The sequence below is a fragment of the Melozone crissalis genome, unplaced genomic scaffold, assembly GCF_028551555.1.
Source record: "Melozone crissalis strain CALT ecotype California unplaced genomic scaffold, PUWL_Pcris_2 ptg000016l_1, whole genome shotgun sequence".
NCBI classification, from domain to species: Eukaryota; Metazoa; Chordata; class Aves; order Passeriformes; family Passerellidae; genus Melozone; species Melozone crissalis.
In genome coordinates, this window is record NW_026535794.1 from 30406617 (window position 1) to 30426104 (window position 19488).

Genomic DNA, 19488 nt, shown 5'->3' on the forward strand with positions numbered 1-19488 from the left:
TTTGGTAGTTTACAAATTATTAATACTGCTTATCAGTTTTCTTGGATTCATCTCCCTTATTCTAATTTAGGCCTTTAAAAGCCTCTTTTTTCCAACTACTTCATATCCTACAGCAGATGTTTTGCTGATCCTTTTCTCGGAAAAAGCAGAGAACACAAAACAACTACACCCCAGGAGCACAATCTGATCCCTTTAAAGGTTTATTTTAAGCCTCCCATCTGAAGGATTTTGTGGGAAAGCACCTGAGGAGTGAATACTTGTGATTTGCAGGGAGCTGCTTTCTCTTGAGAAGTGATGATTAGAGCAAGATGCTGGGAAGCTGGCCATCCCTCCTGTGGTTCCAGCCACGGGAACTACACAGAAGGATTGATTAAAGGCCAGAATATAATATTTGACAGTATTCATTTAATGAAAAGTTCATAGAGGAATCCCATAGGTGATGTACATATACACCTGTGTTGGGTAAATCATTGAATAATCCCTAAAATAAGGATCAAGGTAGAGCTTGCCAAAAACTACTATTCATTTTCCTGTCTGCATTTCAATTCATTTTACAGGAGACTCTTCCTAGTGTGAATTTAATTAGAGTTAACATAGAAATCTTATTTTTTATCTGATGCAATGCATTAACACAAAGTTGGATAATCTAATCTATAACCAGCTCTTTCTGTTTCTACACAAAATTATCAAATAAAGCTCCTTTAGTTTATATGTTGATTCTTCTGCTTTAGGGTCCAGCTTCCTCAGTGCTAACAGGATGGCTACAGGTGTTCAGTCTTCATGCCAGCCCTGCACGTCAACTGCATCCAACTGTTTTAGACACAGAGGAGAAGAAGAGAATTTATCTGCTATTTGTATTGTTTCTTATGAAAATACAGAATGTTCTTGGGTGGTGGGAGAAGAAATAATGTTTTCTGTCCTACATATTACCAGGCATGACAGATAAGATAAATGACATGCTCGAGACATTTCATCTGCTGGAGAAACTCCTCAAAATATTTTGAAATCTATCCCCACCTAGGAGTGTAAGTTCACATATAGATGTTGGTTTTTTTACAATGCTTCTTCTTTTTCCTCAGAGGTCAGTGTGTAGAGGATCAGTATTCCTAAATGGACGTATTGTTTCCATTCACAACTTTAGAAAGATCTGCAAAGAAAAAAGATTAATTATTTAGATTCTCAAATGTATAATAAAGATTATTAAATATAGACAGGCCTTAGCCAAAGAGCCCACCAGTTTTTTTGGTGTGAGTTTTTAGGTCAGAGCCAGTAGACATACAGATGTTTTTCTGTCTGGATTTGAATGTGTGCAAATCCTGAGAGTGTTTGAATCTCAAGTTTGGATCTTAATTTTCCATCTTTACCCATCTTTCTAAATAGATTTTTTATCTTGCTGTCTTGCTGCTCCAAAAAAAAAAAAAAATTAAAATTAAAAATGGCCTTCATGAACTAATTGTGAAGCAATAGTACAGACCTTTTCAAAGTTAAGAAAAAACTACAGCTATAATTTAAAAGTGCATGGTCAAACTTTTATTCTTTACACCCTAAGTATTGCTTCAATTTCTTGTGAAGTTAGTGGACTATAAAATCTTTGTTATTCTTGTTATGATTTTTATTATCTTAAAGGGAAAAGAGAAGTAAACCTGAACTGAGTGGACTTGTCAGCACTGTGAGTGTGTTTCTGTGTAGATTCTGTGCGAAAAAGATGAAGAAATTCTGAGAATAAAGAAGTCTGACAAAGTGCAGGAAACACTTTACCTCACTATTCTTCCTCTTTCCATTTTTTCCCCCAAATCTTTGTTTGGTTTCCCTTGTTTTGGCAAAAATGATAGAATGACCATATGTGTCAAGTTGAATAGAGGAATGACTATTTATAGTGCCATTTGAAAAAACAAATCCACTCCTTGCTGACTAAAACAGTTAAGAAAACTGAAGTCTTAGAATAATCAGAAGCATATGTTTGAATAGAATAATCAGAATAATCAGAATAATCAGAAGCATATAGAATAATCAGAAGCATATGAAAATCTATGTACATGAAATACAGAGGTACTATCATGACTACTAAGGTGGGACAGTGTCTCTTTGAAGAAGAGGCAATTTTTCATGATAGTGCAAGCCTTTGCTTCTTTAACCTTAACCCTCAAGAGAGCTGACACCCCTATGCATGGCATTATTCTTACACCCTTACAGTGATCTTAGGACTATATTTTGGTTCATGTCTTCATCCAGTACTTCCTCAAGTATATAATGCAAAGAGGGATCCATTTCTCTGCTTCTCTCCCTGGAAGAACCTTGAAGCTCAATATTTCTCCTGTGTATTAAATTTAGTGTGCAATTGCTGCAAAAGCAACAGAGGGGAGACAACTGGTGTCTTGCTTGGAGATGAGAAGTGGTTGAAGTTTGTCACACCACTGAGGCAAATCAAAAGGTTTCCATAGGTTCCTTCTTTTGGGAGTTCTGGGAATCCAGAAGTTTTCACCAAAACTGGAGACCGTATGAGTCACATGTATTTTTCAAATGTCAGTTCAGTAAGTTACATAACCATGAGAAACATACAAAAGAGTTTCACATCCCTGGGAAATAATTCACACACACACAAACTTAAATGAATACATCATGGCACCAAATCCTGAAATGCTGAGGTCTGTTCGGAACTCTGGTATTTTCTCCTGTATAGGACAAAGAAAACAAGCTTTTTTTATGTTTGTTTGGGGTTTTTTGACTGTTTTGTTTTGATTTGGTTTAGAAGACATATTTTAATTAGAAAAAAACCAACAGCAAATACCACAGAGACTGAACTGTAATTTTGTTTCTAATAACTCACATGCTATGTCTTCACTTAGCGTAAGAAGCAAGTTTTTTAAAATTAATACTTTAGGTAGTTCTGCCAGGAATGATGTTTTATAGTAGTCAAGCAGAGGGGACCCTCAATTTAAAGGAAATTTAAGAAAACATTTTAGGAAAAGAAATTTGGATATAAAAGATACTATGCATGTATCTTAATAATAGTAGCTATACTCTAAAAGAAATAGCTAATTTAATCATATGATATCAATTCAAATATTGATCCTTATGGTTAAACACAACTTTAAAACTATATTTTATATAAAAATATTTTTCTATAATTTAAATAGGAGGTTGGCTGCTTTTCCATAGGAGATTTGTCTATATTCAGAAGTCACCTCAAGTTTAAAAAAAAAGATAATCAGACCTACCTATACTTTGTCTTTTTATATGCCACATATCAGCTACAGACATAGCCTTCAGCATTACAATAAAAAGAGTCTATGATATGAGGTGTCTTCCTTCCCCCATCTTGCTCCCAGAAAGCATTATTATTCAGAAATTTTCACAGCTGTAAAGAGAGTAAGGAAACATTTGAAGGCAATTATTTTCAAGTAATTGATAACTCATTTTAATTAAAATATTTCTGAAACTGCATCTGAGCATTCAGTGTGTGTAGAGTGCAGTGCATATTCTGCCATAATGTGAAGACTTTCAAAATGAAAAAAAAAGAGCATCCATGCTTTGTAAATACATTTTTAGTGGCAGGAAAATTCTCTTGCACAAATAGTTTTGTGTTGTGCCAGGTGCTGACCCCTCTGAAAGGGTTCTTGCAGGTGTTTATGGCTTTGTCTGAATGGGGGTGATTGCACACAATGGTTTATGCAATGGAGGATTGCTCTTTGCATTTACAGGACTCTGTGCACTTGTTAGGTTTAGCACTGCTATATAAAGCATTAAGCTTATTATGCCCAAAATAATTAAATTATACTGACACAATTTGATTACTTGTGTCCAAAGGAAGACACAATTGCAATGAGGTAAAAGCTTGACGTGAATGTTGTTAACATTAATACTCTGCAATTAAAGATAAGTATTTTCTTAAGCATTTTCATTAAATCTATTTTCCCTTTTATTCAGTTCATTTGCCATCCCTGTAAAAATGTCTCTTGACCTCCAGATGTTTCAAAGTATGGAAGCTGATTGAGCTTTTTAACCTTATTTCAGTGTTTATACACATTACACAAGATATTGTGTTCACAATCTGTATCAGAAATTCTGGATTTTTTGCATTTCTTTCAAATGATAGGCATCTTAGTTTAATTTTTTCTTGAAACATCCAGGTCTGTGTATGAATTGTGACAGAAAAAATATGATAGCACTTACTAATTTCAGTCTGCCAAAATTAGACCTATCATGAATGGAAGCTGGTTGATGTTTCATTAGCATTATTTTCAGTTGAAGCAAATGTAAAACATAAGTGCCTCATGGTGGTCTGCTAACTGCTGGAGAAGAGAGAAGACTGCTGAAGTAACGAAGCAACACTGGGCAAATGAACAGGTTCCTGCAGAAGCAGGTTATTCAAAATCAGCACCTTGCCTTCAGAAGCAGGTAGTGATGCAGTGATGGCAAGTGCTGTCTCATGGGCAGCCTTCACATCACAGCTATTTTCAGCAATATATAATTTGATAATCATTTTCATCTCAGCACAGTTTAGCATATTTATTCCTCCATAAGTTTTAATTCCGCTTAAGAGGAATTAAGGATCCTATCAACATAAAGAGGTCATAAGGATTGCGGCATGATCAGATTAACCTCTCTTCGGCTTCATTGCCTCCAGGCTTTACATCAGTTCTACTTGATTTTGGAAACGGTTTGTGTGCTATTTCCAGGCTAGTCTTTCTAATTTATTGTCATTATACTATATTTATTTGATATTATCTATTGTTTTATTTATCTCTATTAATATTTATAGGCCCATTCCCACCATATGTCTTGATTCCATGAGGATAACATTACCTAGACACTACATTTTAAGATTTTTCTCTCCCTTTATTTTTGTAACTTTTTATTTTGCAACTAGCTGGTTGTACCATTCATAAAAAGAATTCACATTGGCATTAATAATGATCTCTTTCCTTCTCCACAAACTGAGGTGAACAAACAGCTGTTAATAACAGGGCTGATTGCAGAACCAGAGCCACTGGAACTTCCCTTAAGACTAAAGTGATACGGATTTGTGAATCTTAGCTTACTGTTAGGGAAGTTTTTAAATATTTACTACAGTGCTTGAAATTATAGATGTGAATCTACTACTGTGGTTTCTTACAACAACCCTACACCCTCATTCTTTCTCATTGCCTCTGTTGAGCTTGAAACACCTGATTCCTGGAAGTTTTATTTGGAGAGTTGAGAGAGAATGTTGTCTTCGTTTCCATCCAGGATAAAAATATGGAATGAAAGAAAACAGGGGTGACTTAGGGTTTTGCCTAACCAGGGCTTATGCAGTGTGTTTATGCTTCATGACCTCCTTAATAGTTTTTTAAATTAGTGCTTTTTTTATCCATATGCTTGCTTGAGACATAACCATGTAAGAGCAACGATTCCTTAACATCACTTCCCTGGGAACTCTTGTGATTTGTATTGTTTTCCAGAGAGCAACAACAGTTCTTCAGAAGAAATTTGGTAACTGGGTATCAATATATTGCTACTAGGTTTTGATATAGTTATTACCTGTATTGTTGTTAACTGTGTTTGTGTTTGTAATATGGTGTATTAAGGAATGCACGGTATTCCATAACTGTTAGATTTCAGGCAGGATGGTCAATTTAATTCTGAATTTTCAAGGCCCAGGTTCTTAGGATAATTCAAATCTTTGTATTAATTACTATGCAGAATATAAACTGATGTTTATTTATTCAATCTGGATAGCTTCAAGTGGAATATATAACACATGACAAATCTGCCTGAGATTCCATTCAAAATCTGAGCCTGAATTGTGTTGTATTCATTGTGCATGAAGCAAATTTATGACCATTTTGAGTAGAGTTGCATCCAAGGAGTATATTTATATGTGAGACTCACTTATTTTAGAAAATCCACTGAGCACTAATCCTGACTTTGTTTCAGTTGACATTGAAAGAAGAAAAAAGATTGCAGTGCTTTCTGAAGTGTTTACTCCAAAGGCTGGAAACCTTAACCCATGCTCAAATGAAGGAATTTTCTTTTGTAGAAAAAACTCAGAGATGTGGAAGTGCTCATTTTTTCTAGTAAGTCTGAATTGTTGCTGTTTCTGTTCAACCCAAATAAATAATTTCTCTTATTCTCTCCCACCTTTCTTTTTCACCTCTTGGAAACTAAAAGAGTCTATATTTAAGAACAGGTCTCAACTTACACACTAAACTTGCAATTTTCCATTGTGTTTCCAAGTCAGAATGATTTATATCTACTAATTTCAACCTCTGTGTTTGTCTACCAACACAGTAAGTGTCACTGTCAGTAAAATTGCATGTAAGTATTTTCAGATGAACTATTAAAAAAAAAAGTACTTGTTTTCATTACATCTCATATCACTTCCCAAGTATTTGGTTTAGACATCCTGAGCATTTTCTTGAAGAATATAATTTAATTTCAGTATGAAAGCAATTACAGAAGATATTTCTACTTCTGGATTTTTTGCTTGTTTTTCTCCTGTTCCTTGTTTTGTCCATGTCTTCAAAATAATCAAAGTTTTGTGTGATTTCATGAATGTGTCTTTATGTAAGATACAGCTGCAGAAGAAACAAAACAGATTCTGATGAAGGGTGAGGGAGGTACTTTCAATGACTAATGTGTTTGGCTTTGTATTGTTGCCTGTCTGCTCAACAGCAAGGCATTAGATAAAGGACAGCAATAAAGGAAGACGTTAAAAAGTGAGATAGAAAGGTACAATAATGGTACTGGTACAAATTCCCTCTACCTCTTCAGAGTAATAGACAAAAGTGTTTGAATATTGCGTAGATTGGGATAAGGGTTCTTGGCAGGAATAAAACATAGATAAGTCAGTAATCCCTGATCAGGGGAAACCACAAATATCAAAAATCCTGTAAATAGCTGGAAGCTTGAGAAGAAAGAAGAAGCCATCCAAAACGTGCCATTGATATCAGTTCAAAACAAGAGGACTATTTTTTTGTTTGTTTTCTTTTCAGTGGAGGGATTTCCTCACAAAGAGGATTTATTTATTTATTACTTTTCCCAAAGGCTTTTTACCTTGCAAAAAGTAATATAAATTACTTTGTTTCTAAAACCCTGTGTCAGCACAAACACGCTGTGACAAGTTCCCCCAAGGAAAGTCCTGTAGGGTCCAAATCCCAGCTGAAATTCCTGAGTGAGCCATGCTGAATGTTTGCTACCTGACTACTGGTTGGAGTGACTAGATTGCAGAATACTGACTTGAAAGGTAGAAAAGCCTGAGGATCTGTACATCTGGCAGTACAGGTGGCTGCTCATTAACCAAGGAGCACCATCAGAGATTTATTTTGAATCCTATCACTCCTTAAAAAAGTATGATGAAATTGGAAAAGTAGCCTTCACTGATTATATTCTGTTCAATTTATATTCATTAATATCTCTCCCTGGACTGCATTTAGACTAACAGTCTTGAGCAGTTTGTAACTGATCCTGCCGGTCAGCTATCCTGATGCACAGCACACACTGACTTTACTCCCTAAGGATGTTTCGTCTTCCAGTCTAAACTGGAGTACAGAAAATAAAGATAAAGGAAGAGAGAAAATTATATTGAATTGCAGCTCACCTTATTCCACCACAGAATGCAGCCACTGCCTGCACCTAGGCTCAGGGTCTAACAGCACCTGCAGTTTAGGTGAACCATTAATTCCAGCAGAAGCAGCATGACACTCAGAACTGAGTAGGACAGCCACGTCTTTTGAGCTGGAGTGATTTCTGGGAATGACATAGGTTGGATATTAGATAACCAACATGAAATCCATAGTTTTCTAAAAAATAATACTCTTTTCTTCCAATATCCCCACTGCAATAGTTTCAGTTACAAAAAACACAAGGCATAGCATCACCAGCTCACTGCCCTGATTATTTTCTTGAGCATCAGGCTTGAAAAAGATTGAGTTGTTTCCACCTGTGTGCATTCGTACATCTGTTAAGCTAAATAGATGCAAAATACTATCAGACAAAACACTGATTTCTCTGCTTTTTATAGATGGAAATGACCTAGCTACTCAAAGTAATGTTTTATTTCATAAAGAAAACAGAGGTGATTTAAAATATGGAGTACTTTCCAAAGCTTATTCTTATTCTATGTCATCCTTATCAAGTATTTCAGAAAACACATTTTATGTCTGCTGTTTGGATACATGCAAGTATATTGTGTGAAAGAACCTCAAATAAATAAACATTTCAAATGCTACAAATACTAGATGTTCTTACACCATGTGAATACCAAAAATTTCCATGAAAGGCCTAGTCTTAACAATATTAACTCAATAGCAAAAAGGATATAATAATAGTTCCTTTCCTTTCCCCATGACACACTGTGGTTTAAACCAGAAGTTGTTATTAATTTATGTAAAATTCTGCTCTGGGTTTGCATATAGCTTGGTGTAAGAAATTATTGTTTTATCTGACTAGGTACATATAAATCATTGTATGATAGTGTGATGTATATATATATATAAAATGCAGCTGTAATAAGCTTGGAGAGGATCACAGAAGGTGGTTCTAGCCACCACGAGCCTAAACAATCTAGACCATCATCTTCAGGTTTAATGCCATTCTGTGTGAATTATGTAAGGGAAGCAACTAAGCAACTATTTAGCTGCTTGTGGATAGAATGTACATAGGTCTTAAAGGAACAAACTCTGCCTTGTCAGATCATCAATTACCACAACAGGAGTAAAATGACACAAATATATCTGAAATTCTTGTTATCTTCATTTTTATAAATGCAGTTCAAGTGACCTGCAGTCATGATTTTAAGGTAACCATGTTTCCAATCATCAGGAACTGTACTGTTTTAGGCTTAAAATCCTAAACTGGCAGTTTTCTTTATTCTTCTCTGCCTACAATAGAAAAAAATGAAATGAAGGGAAAAAACCCCACTGAGCTGTGATTCTTCCATCTGTATAGTTACAGAGGGAAGGAAAACAAGGGGAAAACACACACAGGTATCTACCAGGTTCTGCCCTGATCAAGATATTTGCCTCATTGTGTCTATTGTAAATGTTGTCATGACTTTGGTTCAAATTTTGGCCTGAAAAAAATGGAGACCAAGAAATATACATTTGCTACTTATTGAGAATGTTATGGGAATAAAATAAATATTTTATACAAGGCTAGCAATACATCTTTAACAAATACTATCTAGCCATAACATTCTGGCACATGGATTGCTGAAAGAATTTTCACTGAGGAGACGTTCTGACATGAAGACTAATATACCAAAGAAATTTGTTTTCAGGTCTCCTTTTAGAAAGGCTTTCTTTTTCAGTTTATTGCAGAAGGATCATGTGATGGGGAATGTGGAGGTTTCCCTGTGTGTGCCTTTCCCTGAGGGCTTCACAGAGGAAGAATAATTGCAAATCCACAATATGCTCTATGGAGCCAAAAGGCACAAGAAGATTCTATGGGGACAAGATGAAGATTATTCCCATATCATTCCCTTTCTTTGTTCATTTCTTTGGACTGGCTAATTCTGGAACATGAGTGTAAAATGCAAAATACCTAGGAAATTAAATAGAGTTTAGATGTTGGCAATGACCCAGACACTGCTGCTCAGACATACATACTCTGTTAAATTTGTAGAATTTCTTGTATGGTTCTCTGCCACTGTAACTACTGGTATAAAAGCTCTAAGAAATTTCTTTGCAATGTAACAACATATTGATCACTTACAGTGACTTTTCTAAATGAGCTATTACAAAATCATAGCTTCCATGCTTCTATGACCTACTAGTGGAACTCAAAGATTTTCTCTTATGTCTCTTTTTTCAGATTTTTTTAATGTCTTCTTTTTGATCTCAAGTTGCTCCGTACCCATTTTCAGTTTTCTCTTCAATACCCAGCTTTTTAACTACTGTCTTATTGTTATTTCTGGATTTCCTTATTTGCTGTCCTTATTCTCTTTGCTTTTCATCAATTTTACCTTTCTGTTCTATTCTGGTTGCGTTTCTTGAAAAGTACTGTAGGAATCCCACCTTCAGAAAGTGAGACTGAAACATTTCTGTGACTTTGATAAATTGTCCCAAGACTTTTTGTTATTAAACATCTCAAAATTGTATAGAGATGCTTAATTACTTCTATCAGATGAGGAATGAATAAATGCACCAAGAACACAGTGTTGTCTTATTATTTAGCATGCAAAACACTATGCCAGATATCCTGATCTGATGGAATTAGGGAACTGAATGCAACATAGACTCAATTCACTTCTTCTTATTATAACTATTCATATTTTTAGTAGATATAGTAGGAATATTTACCAGGGAAAAAAGCAAACAAAACAGAAAATAGAAAATTTGACAGTTGCTGCATTTCATTCAATAAGATAACTTCAATAACTGAAGTAACCTTCAGCTGCAACTCCTGATTCTTTAGGCTTGAGGTAGAAACAAATACAGGAATTACTTCTTTCATCTTTGGAAACTCACTTAAAACATGTCACACTGGCCTTGGGACATTATGCAGACCACAAGCCACCTTAAGGCCAGCCGAAAGGCTCAGACACACCAACATGCAGCTGCTGGTCTTTCTTAACATAGATGAGGTCATCTCACCCTATTTCTGTGCTTATTGCTTGGTTTCTTTTCAAACCCTACTCTACTCCAAAATATTGTCATATGTGCCTTGAAAGGATTGTCAATGACTTTTGAAGGATCATCTATCATGCTGCACACTACTAGGGAAACCTCACCCCTAACTTTGTAAGATGAAAGAGCCCAGATTCAAACTTACCAAGTATGGACTCAGGGAATTCCTATAAAAGGAATCCTGGATGAAAAATTAATGTTTCCTGGAGTTTTGCTGCCTCTAGGACATCCCTTTTGTTAAGTCTTCCTTATGAAAGAAGCCGTGAACTGGCTCTGGTAACAAGTATTTTATATCTCTGAAATGAGGAACTTTTAATCTCTGGCAGACAGTTTAGATAACAGATCCATTGACTATTTAGGGAAAATGGTGAACTTCTAAAACTTCATGGTATCTTGCTGATGCAAGATGCAATCTATTGTAGTGTCAGGATAATAAAAATATTTGTGCAAAACACTGAAGAAACAGTTCTGACACTATTGTGCTGAGATCATCAGAATTGCTAAGAAAACTGACATAAGAAACTGGTAATGAGCAGGTTTCAAAGTTGGTTTAATCTAGTGTTTTTTAGAAGATTAAATACATAGACTAAAACCAAGCACTTCTCTTTAAAAGACCTTTTATTGAAAAGAATTATGTCTTATCCACTCCAGTATTTTGCCATTTATTTACAATTATATATATATATATATATATATATATATATATATATATAAAATCCAAAATACAAACATTCCTGAGAAGAAATAGAACAGCTTTCTTTTTTCTACTGGACAGATAGTTTTCTAATTCAGTATGTTCATTATTCAGTATCTTTATTTTTGTAAACAGAAAAATACTTAAAGAATGTTCTGAACTGCAAAAGAACACACTAGACAGTGGTCTGTGGTTCTTTTGCATGTGTATAACATTAAAAATATTTAAGAGACAGCTTCTGCATAGCTGAGATTGTTAAAATCTTACTTTTCAGACAACACCCGAGGCCCTACTCTGAAGCTGATGGTAGATAGCTAGTTGGAAAATGAACATGCAGGTCACTATAGCTGAGGAGCTAAACATTTATCTTGCATGCAGGGCACACTGATTTAGAAGGCTTTGAGAAGACTCATTGCAAGCAAGTGTTAAATACTAAAAGTTAGTCTGTGAGCCAGACAGAATTCAGAGATAATGAGACTATAAAGATGATATGTAGCTAGCAACAGTTGTGGCTTGCTTAGGGATACATGTAAACACAGTCTGGTTAGGACACTTAACAGGATAAACGTGGAAAAAATAGAAAGGATAAAGCAAACAATACATCAAATGGTTTGTGAGCAGTTTTCAGTACATGAATGTTCTCCATGAATGCTGAGAAGAAATAACAAGCCATGACTACTATTTGCAGAATAAAAGCATTCAGGTTTTTCCCACTGCAAAGATTCCTGCTCCTGTTACCCTTTCTCCAGTGTTATTGTTTGTTCTATGTAACGTGGTAGCTCTCACGATCCATGCTGGCTTTAATTCTTCAAAGGCAGTTGTTTCCCTACATTCCTGCCCTAGCAAGATGCATTGTCTTCTCTCCTCTCTTCACTTCCTCAGGTGGCTCAGTCAGAGATGAAAGTAAAAAAAAATAAATATTGCTGGAATAACAGAAAACTGTAGTCACTCTGGATGGGAAAGTATGTTAGGTGTCTAAATTAGAAAGCTTATAAAAATGGAATTGCTCAATGAGAAAAAGTCTCTAGGAGTATGCATGAGCACATTAGCTGGGGAGGCTGCAGTGTCCTTGTGACAGAAGGCAGTAAGTGATGGGTAGGGCAGTTAACTGATAGGGATGACACAGATTCAGTTCACTATGCCTTAGAGAACTATGGACTCAAGAAATGACTGCATTTTGTATCATGTCAATGAAAATAATTTGAATGAAACTAACACAGACCACAGTTTTATTCTCAGGAAGGCTATTTCCTGAGCAGGTATTAAAATCACTGTGTTTGGGCTTTCTTGTTTGTTTGCTCTTGTCTGTTATTAATTATACAGTATGTTTGTGGAAATCTCTGTGTAATTATACAGATCTCATATTAGTTTTAGCCTTGGTCTTTGGCTTTTAGATATCTGAGTATCTATTTGCTATTTTTGTTATATTCTTGTCTTTGTGTACCCACTAGATTCAACAGGAAGTCCCCTAGAATGAGAAATAATACAATTGCCCTTGATACAATACCTGTAGCTCATCTTAGTCATGGTAAGGTTTTATAAGGTTAAATTAAAATGCATGACACCAAAATGTATTTATTAAAGTTAGCTCAAGTTTCTTTTCAGAGAAATAAAACTCTGGCATGGAAACAGCATTGTCATGTCTAATTTAGATAAGTTTTTTACTCATTAGTCTTACTTTGAGTATACCCTTTCCTCTTAATGAGAACAGAAAGAGAATTTGCAGCCTACTGAGTCAGCCATCATAATTGTAAGCTTGTTTTAGGACCTCTCAAACCACAGGTTTTGTTAAAATTATAAGCCAATTTAGCAACAAAGCCCTGTTAATGAACAGAGTGCAGTAGTGTTTGTAAAGTAGAAGTAAATGATCAGCTCTTCTTGTATTTGTGGTGTGTGTAAGAACAGAAGGTCTCGGAGCAACAAGATTGTATTTGTGGTGCAGCTGGATCATATGCTGCCCAGATTTGCTGATTGTCATGGTGATTTATTGTTGTGACCAAAACTTTCCTGCTCCTGCATCCTAGTGGTTGTAGGCTATTTGGAACATTCACGGCCAAAAGCATCACAAATGTTTTCTGAGGCTCAATCTGTACTAGTAAATTTAACAAGTGTTGTGGAACTTCCAGGATGCTAAAACAATCACTGGTAGATTTAAGTTGTTAGAATCATCATTTAGACAGCTTCAACATGTTCCCACATGATTCCCAGGGGCAGTCCACGGGTTAGCACAGGCAGTTTGCAGTTTGCATGCGATCACCTTAATCTGGAAACTAAGAAAATTTAATAGTCTGGATCTGATTCCTTTTGTACCAGCGAGCCTCAGTGGCAGGGAAGGATCCTGGGAACATAATGTATTTGCTGATCCTGGTGCTTTGACTGCAGGAAACTTAATATAATATGTGCAAACCCAGTATTTTTCTCTTTCTAGGTTTGTAGTTGCAGACCTAACTCTTTGTATATTCATGTAACAAACATAAACTTACTCCATCAACGAGGAAGGAGGGGAGGAGGAAGGAGTGGCTGTCAGTCATACTGGTGTCTAACTGCTGGTGTCTTGCTTAAGAGGTTCTCTGGGGTCATCCTGACTTGCCACTGGGAAAGGATGACTTATTATCACTGATTGCTATATGTCTTCCTGTACTTGATTGGGAGTGATTATGTTGGATGAGAATGAGTGGCTCTTTACTTTTCTGGACAAAAACAAAGGTCCTTGGGCATAATAATGGAAGAATATTTAGCTATAATATAGAATTTACTTTCAATGCTTGTGGGAAAAAGAGGATTGATGAATGTTTTAGGCAGGCAACTTTCATTTAAGTTGCTTGCTATATATCTATAGCTCTTCAGAACCTCTTGGTTTCAGATTAAAAAAGAGTTATCTTGAGCAAAGAGGCAGTTTCCGTATAAATTTGTTCTCTTCTGCTTGTTTCTGCATAGGAGAAAAAGCCCTGAGAATATTAAGACTTTTATACTTATTTTATACTAATATTGTTCCTTTATCGCTGTACTAAGAAGTGCAATATGCTTTTTTGGTTTACATACCATAGGATCTGGGTAGAATCATGATCCTGCCTTAAAGATGATTCCTACTAATTTCCCAAACTTTTTCCAAGTTGAAAAATCTTGAAAACAGTCTTAAAATGTGTTTTTCATCTACTCAATAATTTTTGGGGCTCTGTTGGAACAATTAAGATTATAGATTACATTGGATTAGTGCAAGTCAATGAATTTAAAATAATTAAATATTTTAATTATTTTAATTGTTAACCAAGACCTATCAGCAGGAATCTCTATGTAAGGATTATATTCTCCTTTCCCAAATAATTATATTTCATATTTTTCATCCTTCATATGGCACTTCAACGTCTGGAAATGCTCCCCAAATTAAACATTCAATAGAAACTGGGTGTGATTTTAAACACTAACGCATCAGAAGCACCTGCAAGGGTAGTGGGAGTGGGGAGGAAGGTCTGGATGGGAGCAAAAAATAAGAATGTGGTGTTTCTGTCTTATGTTGACAAAAATATAAATAGCAGGGTGGGGGAGAGAGAAGTTTATTGTCAATCCCATTTTCTCATTAAAACTGTAGACAGTTCAATAAGTACCTGAAAGTGAGGCTTTTGTAATATTAGTCCAAATACTGAATTCCTTTGTTCTCTATATAATTACTTCTGCTAAAGTTTTAAAAAGTGGGGTAGAATCTCCTACAACAATCCTTGTTTCTTGCAGTAATAGGTTTGTATGTCCCTTCCAATCATCAAATAATCATTGCCTATATAGATAGGCAATTCACTAACCCTCATTCAACTTCCACAGATGATTACTTCCCTGAAATGAGTAGGACAAGGCTTATCTGAGTTGGCATAGATATTCCTTCTCAGCAGAACACAGAAAATAACAGCTAAATCAGCAACAGTTCTGTATATCAACAAAACCTGAGATGCATAAATCACAATTTTAAATCCCAGTCTTCTTTCCATGTCTCCAGGGAAGGAGAGAAGAAATCACAGACACCAGGACTAGATTTCTTCTGTGCTATTTACACTGCAAACAGCCAGAACAAGTCAGCACACAGAATTAAGCTGACGGAAGTGAAATTTTGGCCACGGACAGAAAGAGTAGGGTAAAAGCTAGAAATGAGTCAGAGATGACCCTAAGATAACAAGCAGTGTTTATAGTTCTTATAAATTCCTCCCAAATGACAAGATTTTTGTTGGTCTCAGAGTGACCCAGTGAATCTCCAGCTCACTCAGGAATTTCTGTCTGTTTAGTAAAAGTGCCCTCTTCCAAATTGCCCCTACCCTATGAAATGAGTGAGGGGCCAGGAGACAGAGCTTAGGAGGGAACTGTTCAGGGCAGGAGATGCAGAAATGGGGCAGAATGTGGAATGGTGTGGAAGAAAATGATAGAGCTTATTTTGGAGCTAGGGCAACAGGTGTGACTGCTGACAAATGAGGGCTCTGGAAGTTCCAGAGGATGATAGCTGCAAAGTTTACTGGATACTGGGCCTCACACATGCTGGGGATGGGGAAAGGCACAGCTCACTATGTGCACAAACATATTTCTCTTAAAAATCTCATCACTGATTGGCATGACAAGTCATATCTATAAGGGCAAAAATGCTAGCTTTGAGTAGGAGAAGAAAAGTGATTACTAGCTGTTTGAGAGAATTTATTCCAGGAAAATTTGTTCCTTGGTTTAGAACTAGTAAAACACCTGGGTAGTAGCCTAAAGATAAAACGAGAAGAAATGAGAGTACTATATGCATGAATGTGATCTCCATAGGAATTAAACCTTTTTTTAGTTGTCCACATGACATTAACCATAGTCATCCTTTGCAAGACCAAACCTGCTGTTAAACATGACAAAATACAAGTTCAAAAAGAAAAATAATAAAAAGTCCAACAAAAATAATACACTATAAAGCAGTGTATCTAAGACTGCTGAATCACAGTTGTATAGTTTTTCTTGTTTTACACTCAATATGAGGCAACATCTCTACTGTACCCAAATTATGAAATAGAAAAGAAAATGAGACGGTGCATTAAGGAAAGAGACAATAAGAACATCAGATGATAAATGATTTGCAGAAGTTGTGAGTAATTTTTAAAAGTGTTAAGTGCCTAAAAGGCCCCAGGGATGTATAAGGACATTCTCCATGCATTCTGCAATTCTCTGTGTGCTGAACATCTGAAATTTCATATTTGCTGTTAAATAGTTGTCTCCTTTATTGGAGAGGATTTGTAGCAATAGGCAGTGGATTTGACTGCAAATGTACAGAAGATGCAACTTCTGCCTAGCAACATGAATTTACCTTATTCCCTATTTCCAAATTAGGGAGCTAAGAGTACCCACAGTATCCTGCTAGTGCTATGCAATTCCCATGGCCTCAGAAGGGAATTGGGAGATACAGCCCATCATGGGAGGCCACTTCCTTCTTCTTGTAATGCCCAGAGATTTGGAGGTAGCATATGAGACAGCATGAGTGTCTCTCTGCTACTTAGGTAGCACAAGAGATCCAGCATTGTGATCTTGAGGCCAGCGGAGAATAAGAAATCTTTGTTCAATCTCAAAGTGAATAAATAAAGGACTGAAAGCAAATAATTAAAAATTAGAAGAAGAGGAGCCATGAACAATGACTGTAACTCAACACAAAGATAATGTGAGTGAAGAGAAGAACGAAAGCAGAGCAGCAATTTATGTTGTATGGAGTGATTACAGCCCACTTGTGTTGACAGAGAAATAAACCAGTGAATAGGAAGAGGCTCAGGCTGAAAAGAGCACTGAAAGGGACTGGGAAGTTTGGGCTGGAAGAAACTGAGTGCTTCCATAGGTGAATATGTTTGGAGTGAAGAATGTGCATGAATTTCAGTTTCAGCTCTAAAATCAAAAGACTAAAGGGGCTGGAAAATAGAAGGTAGTAAGACATATAAAGTATTATCCACTTGTTTTTTTCTAGGATGCTGGTATGATCTTGTGAAGAGAGATGAGAGTGAAGAGGAAAGGGACAGAGGAATGAAGCTACCAAAAAGTTAGCGTCCTCTGCAAAAATGTTAGGTCAGAAAGTTGGCCGGACTGCGACCGCAAGGCATTGACCTCATAAGGCATAAGGTCCTCTTTCTGTATTTTTCCAAAAATGTTGTATTCTGAAGACTTATTTTTTTCAAAACATAATTTGACAAATCCCTGGCATCTGACATGCCCACTAGCATCGTTAAGGTTTAGTCAAATTAATTTTATCTGCCTGTTGTGGCTTCAGTGCACTTTGCCCCTGGCACAGGATGGCAGGGAGCTAAACCCGAGCAATTAACTGATAACCAAGTGCGCCTAATGCCCGCCGCCCGCGGAGGGACCCGCGGGGCCCGGCCCGGCCCGGAGGGACCCGCGGGCCCGACAGCAGCGCCCCGAGGAGGTCGCCGGGCCGCGGGGTGGGCGCCACGCTCTGCCCCAGGTTTTTGCCGTACACCGGGACCACCGCTATCTCCTCCGTGGGCAGGGCGCAGCAGAAACACCGTGCAAGCGGGGCTCCTCTCCGTGTAAGCGGCGGAGGAAAGGGCGAGCCCCGCGCCGGGGAGCGATGCCGGCAGCCCGGCCGGCCCTGCGGACGGGCAGCCAGAGCAGCACCACGGACACTGCCTCGGCCTCCCGCCAGCGGAGCGGCGGCTGCGGGACCGCGCCGCGGGGCCGGGGTCGGGGCCGAGCAGGGAGCTGCGGTCCCGCTCCGGCGGCGGGGCAGGGCCGTCCCCACAGGGCGCGGGTGCCTCGGCAAGGGAGAAAAGGGTGCTCTTCCCGACTGTCATCTCAGCCTGACCGCGAACAACCTGTGTTTACACAGGGAGACTCCTGGGGCTCTCAAGTTTAGCGCTGGGATAAAATTTATTGCGGTTATTCCAGGGGAGGGAAGAGCTCCGATGCTTGAGGCAGCGGCGGCGAAAGGGACCGGAGGGAGAGAACGGGCGGGGGAAGCGACGGCGGGTCAGACCAGCACCGGGGTCTCCTTGGACAGTTTTACTCGTCAGCAATTTGGCAGTAACTTTCCCATGCAGCTCGTTTCATTTGAAACTAATGTTTAGCCGAAAATATCAGCGCAATGTCTCAGAGATTCGTCACCTAATGGGACATGAGCCGCGTCCCCGATCACCGAGACGCGCCGGTCCTCCCGGTGCTTGGCGAGCGACAACCTTGCCCCCAGTGGTTCCCGTTCTGTCCCCAGGTGTCCTGCTGTCCTTGTCCTCGGTGGAGCCCGGTGCCTTTCCGCTTCTCCCCCAATAACTCCCTATTTTGGGCGGTCGCCTGTTATTCTGGGCTTCTCTGCTGGGGCGACCTGCGGCTGTGACGGCGTCAGTCCGGCGGAGGCGGGAAGAGGGAGGGAACGGGGGACGTGGAGTGACAGACACGGACATCACGGTGCCACTGAGATGGTGTCATTTGTCTTTCAACCTTAACGCTGTGATTCTCCCTCCCTCCCCTTCCCTGCCCCGATTATTTTCTGTTATCGGGGCTACATGACCGCTCGGAGCTGACCTTCCCTCCCACTGGCCGCGGGAGCCCCGCTCGCATCGCTCCCCGGCCACCAGAGGCTCGGGGTTTTTCCGTCTCCCATCCCCGCGCCCAGCCCGGAGCGCTCCCGCCGCCGCCGGGCCGGTCCTGCCTCTCCCGGCGTGACCTTCCCAACATGGCGGCGCGGCCGCCCCTGCTCCTGCGCCCGCCGCCGCCGCGAGGGGCCTCCCCGGCGAGGGGGCGGTGGCGGCTGTCAGCGGGCGGGGCGGGGCGGGACGCGGCCGGGCGCGGGCGCGGGGCCGGGCCGGGCGCTGCGGGGCGGTCCCGGCGCCGCGCACTCTGACAGGCGCTCGGCCAGCAGACGGCGGCCGCGCCGGGGTGCAGAGCCCGCCGCGCACCCTCCCACCGCCGCAGAGGAGCCGACGGGGAGACGGCGTCGCCTCGGCGGGGAGACGCGGCGCGAGCGGCGCTGGAAAGCCCCGACCGCCCCCATACCTGTGCCCTGCGGGGGCGGCGAGTGGGTGTAGCCGCCGCCGATCACCTGGGAACCCGCCCCGCAGCGCCTCCGCCTCCCGTCCTCGCCCGCCCGGGGAAGGCGCCGCCGCCACAGCGAGCGAGCGAGCTCCGGGTGGCCGCGGGCAGCAGGAGCGGGGCCCGCGGGCGGAGCGAGGCGAGGGCTGCGGCGCC

General features: G+C 39.5%; 1 long non-coding RNA gene across 2 annotated transcripts; it reads right to left on the bottom strand.

Annotated features, from left to right (window-relative positions):
- Positions 1-3223: 3223 nt before the first annotated feature.
- LOC128935741 (uncharacterized) lies at positions 3224-19382 on the bottom strand. 2 transcript variants are annotated; one of them, XR_008482958.1, is made up of 3 exons: positions 19297-19382; positions 7580-7728; positions 3224-3358 (listed from the first exon to the last, which is right to left on the bottom strand). It is a non-coding gene; the product is annotated as an uncharacterized LOC128935741 (long non-coding RNA). The 2 variants fall into 2 exon arrangements; XR_008482959.1 differs by lacking the exon at positions 19297-19382 and adding an exon at positions 18826-18911.
- Between the last annotated feature and the right edge of the window lie 106 nt (positions 19383-19488).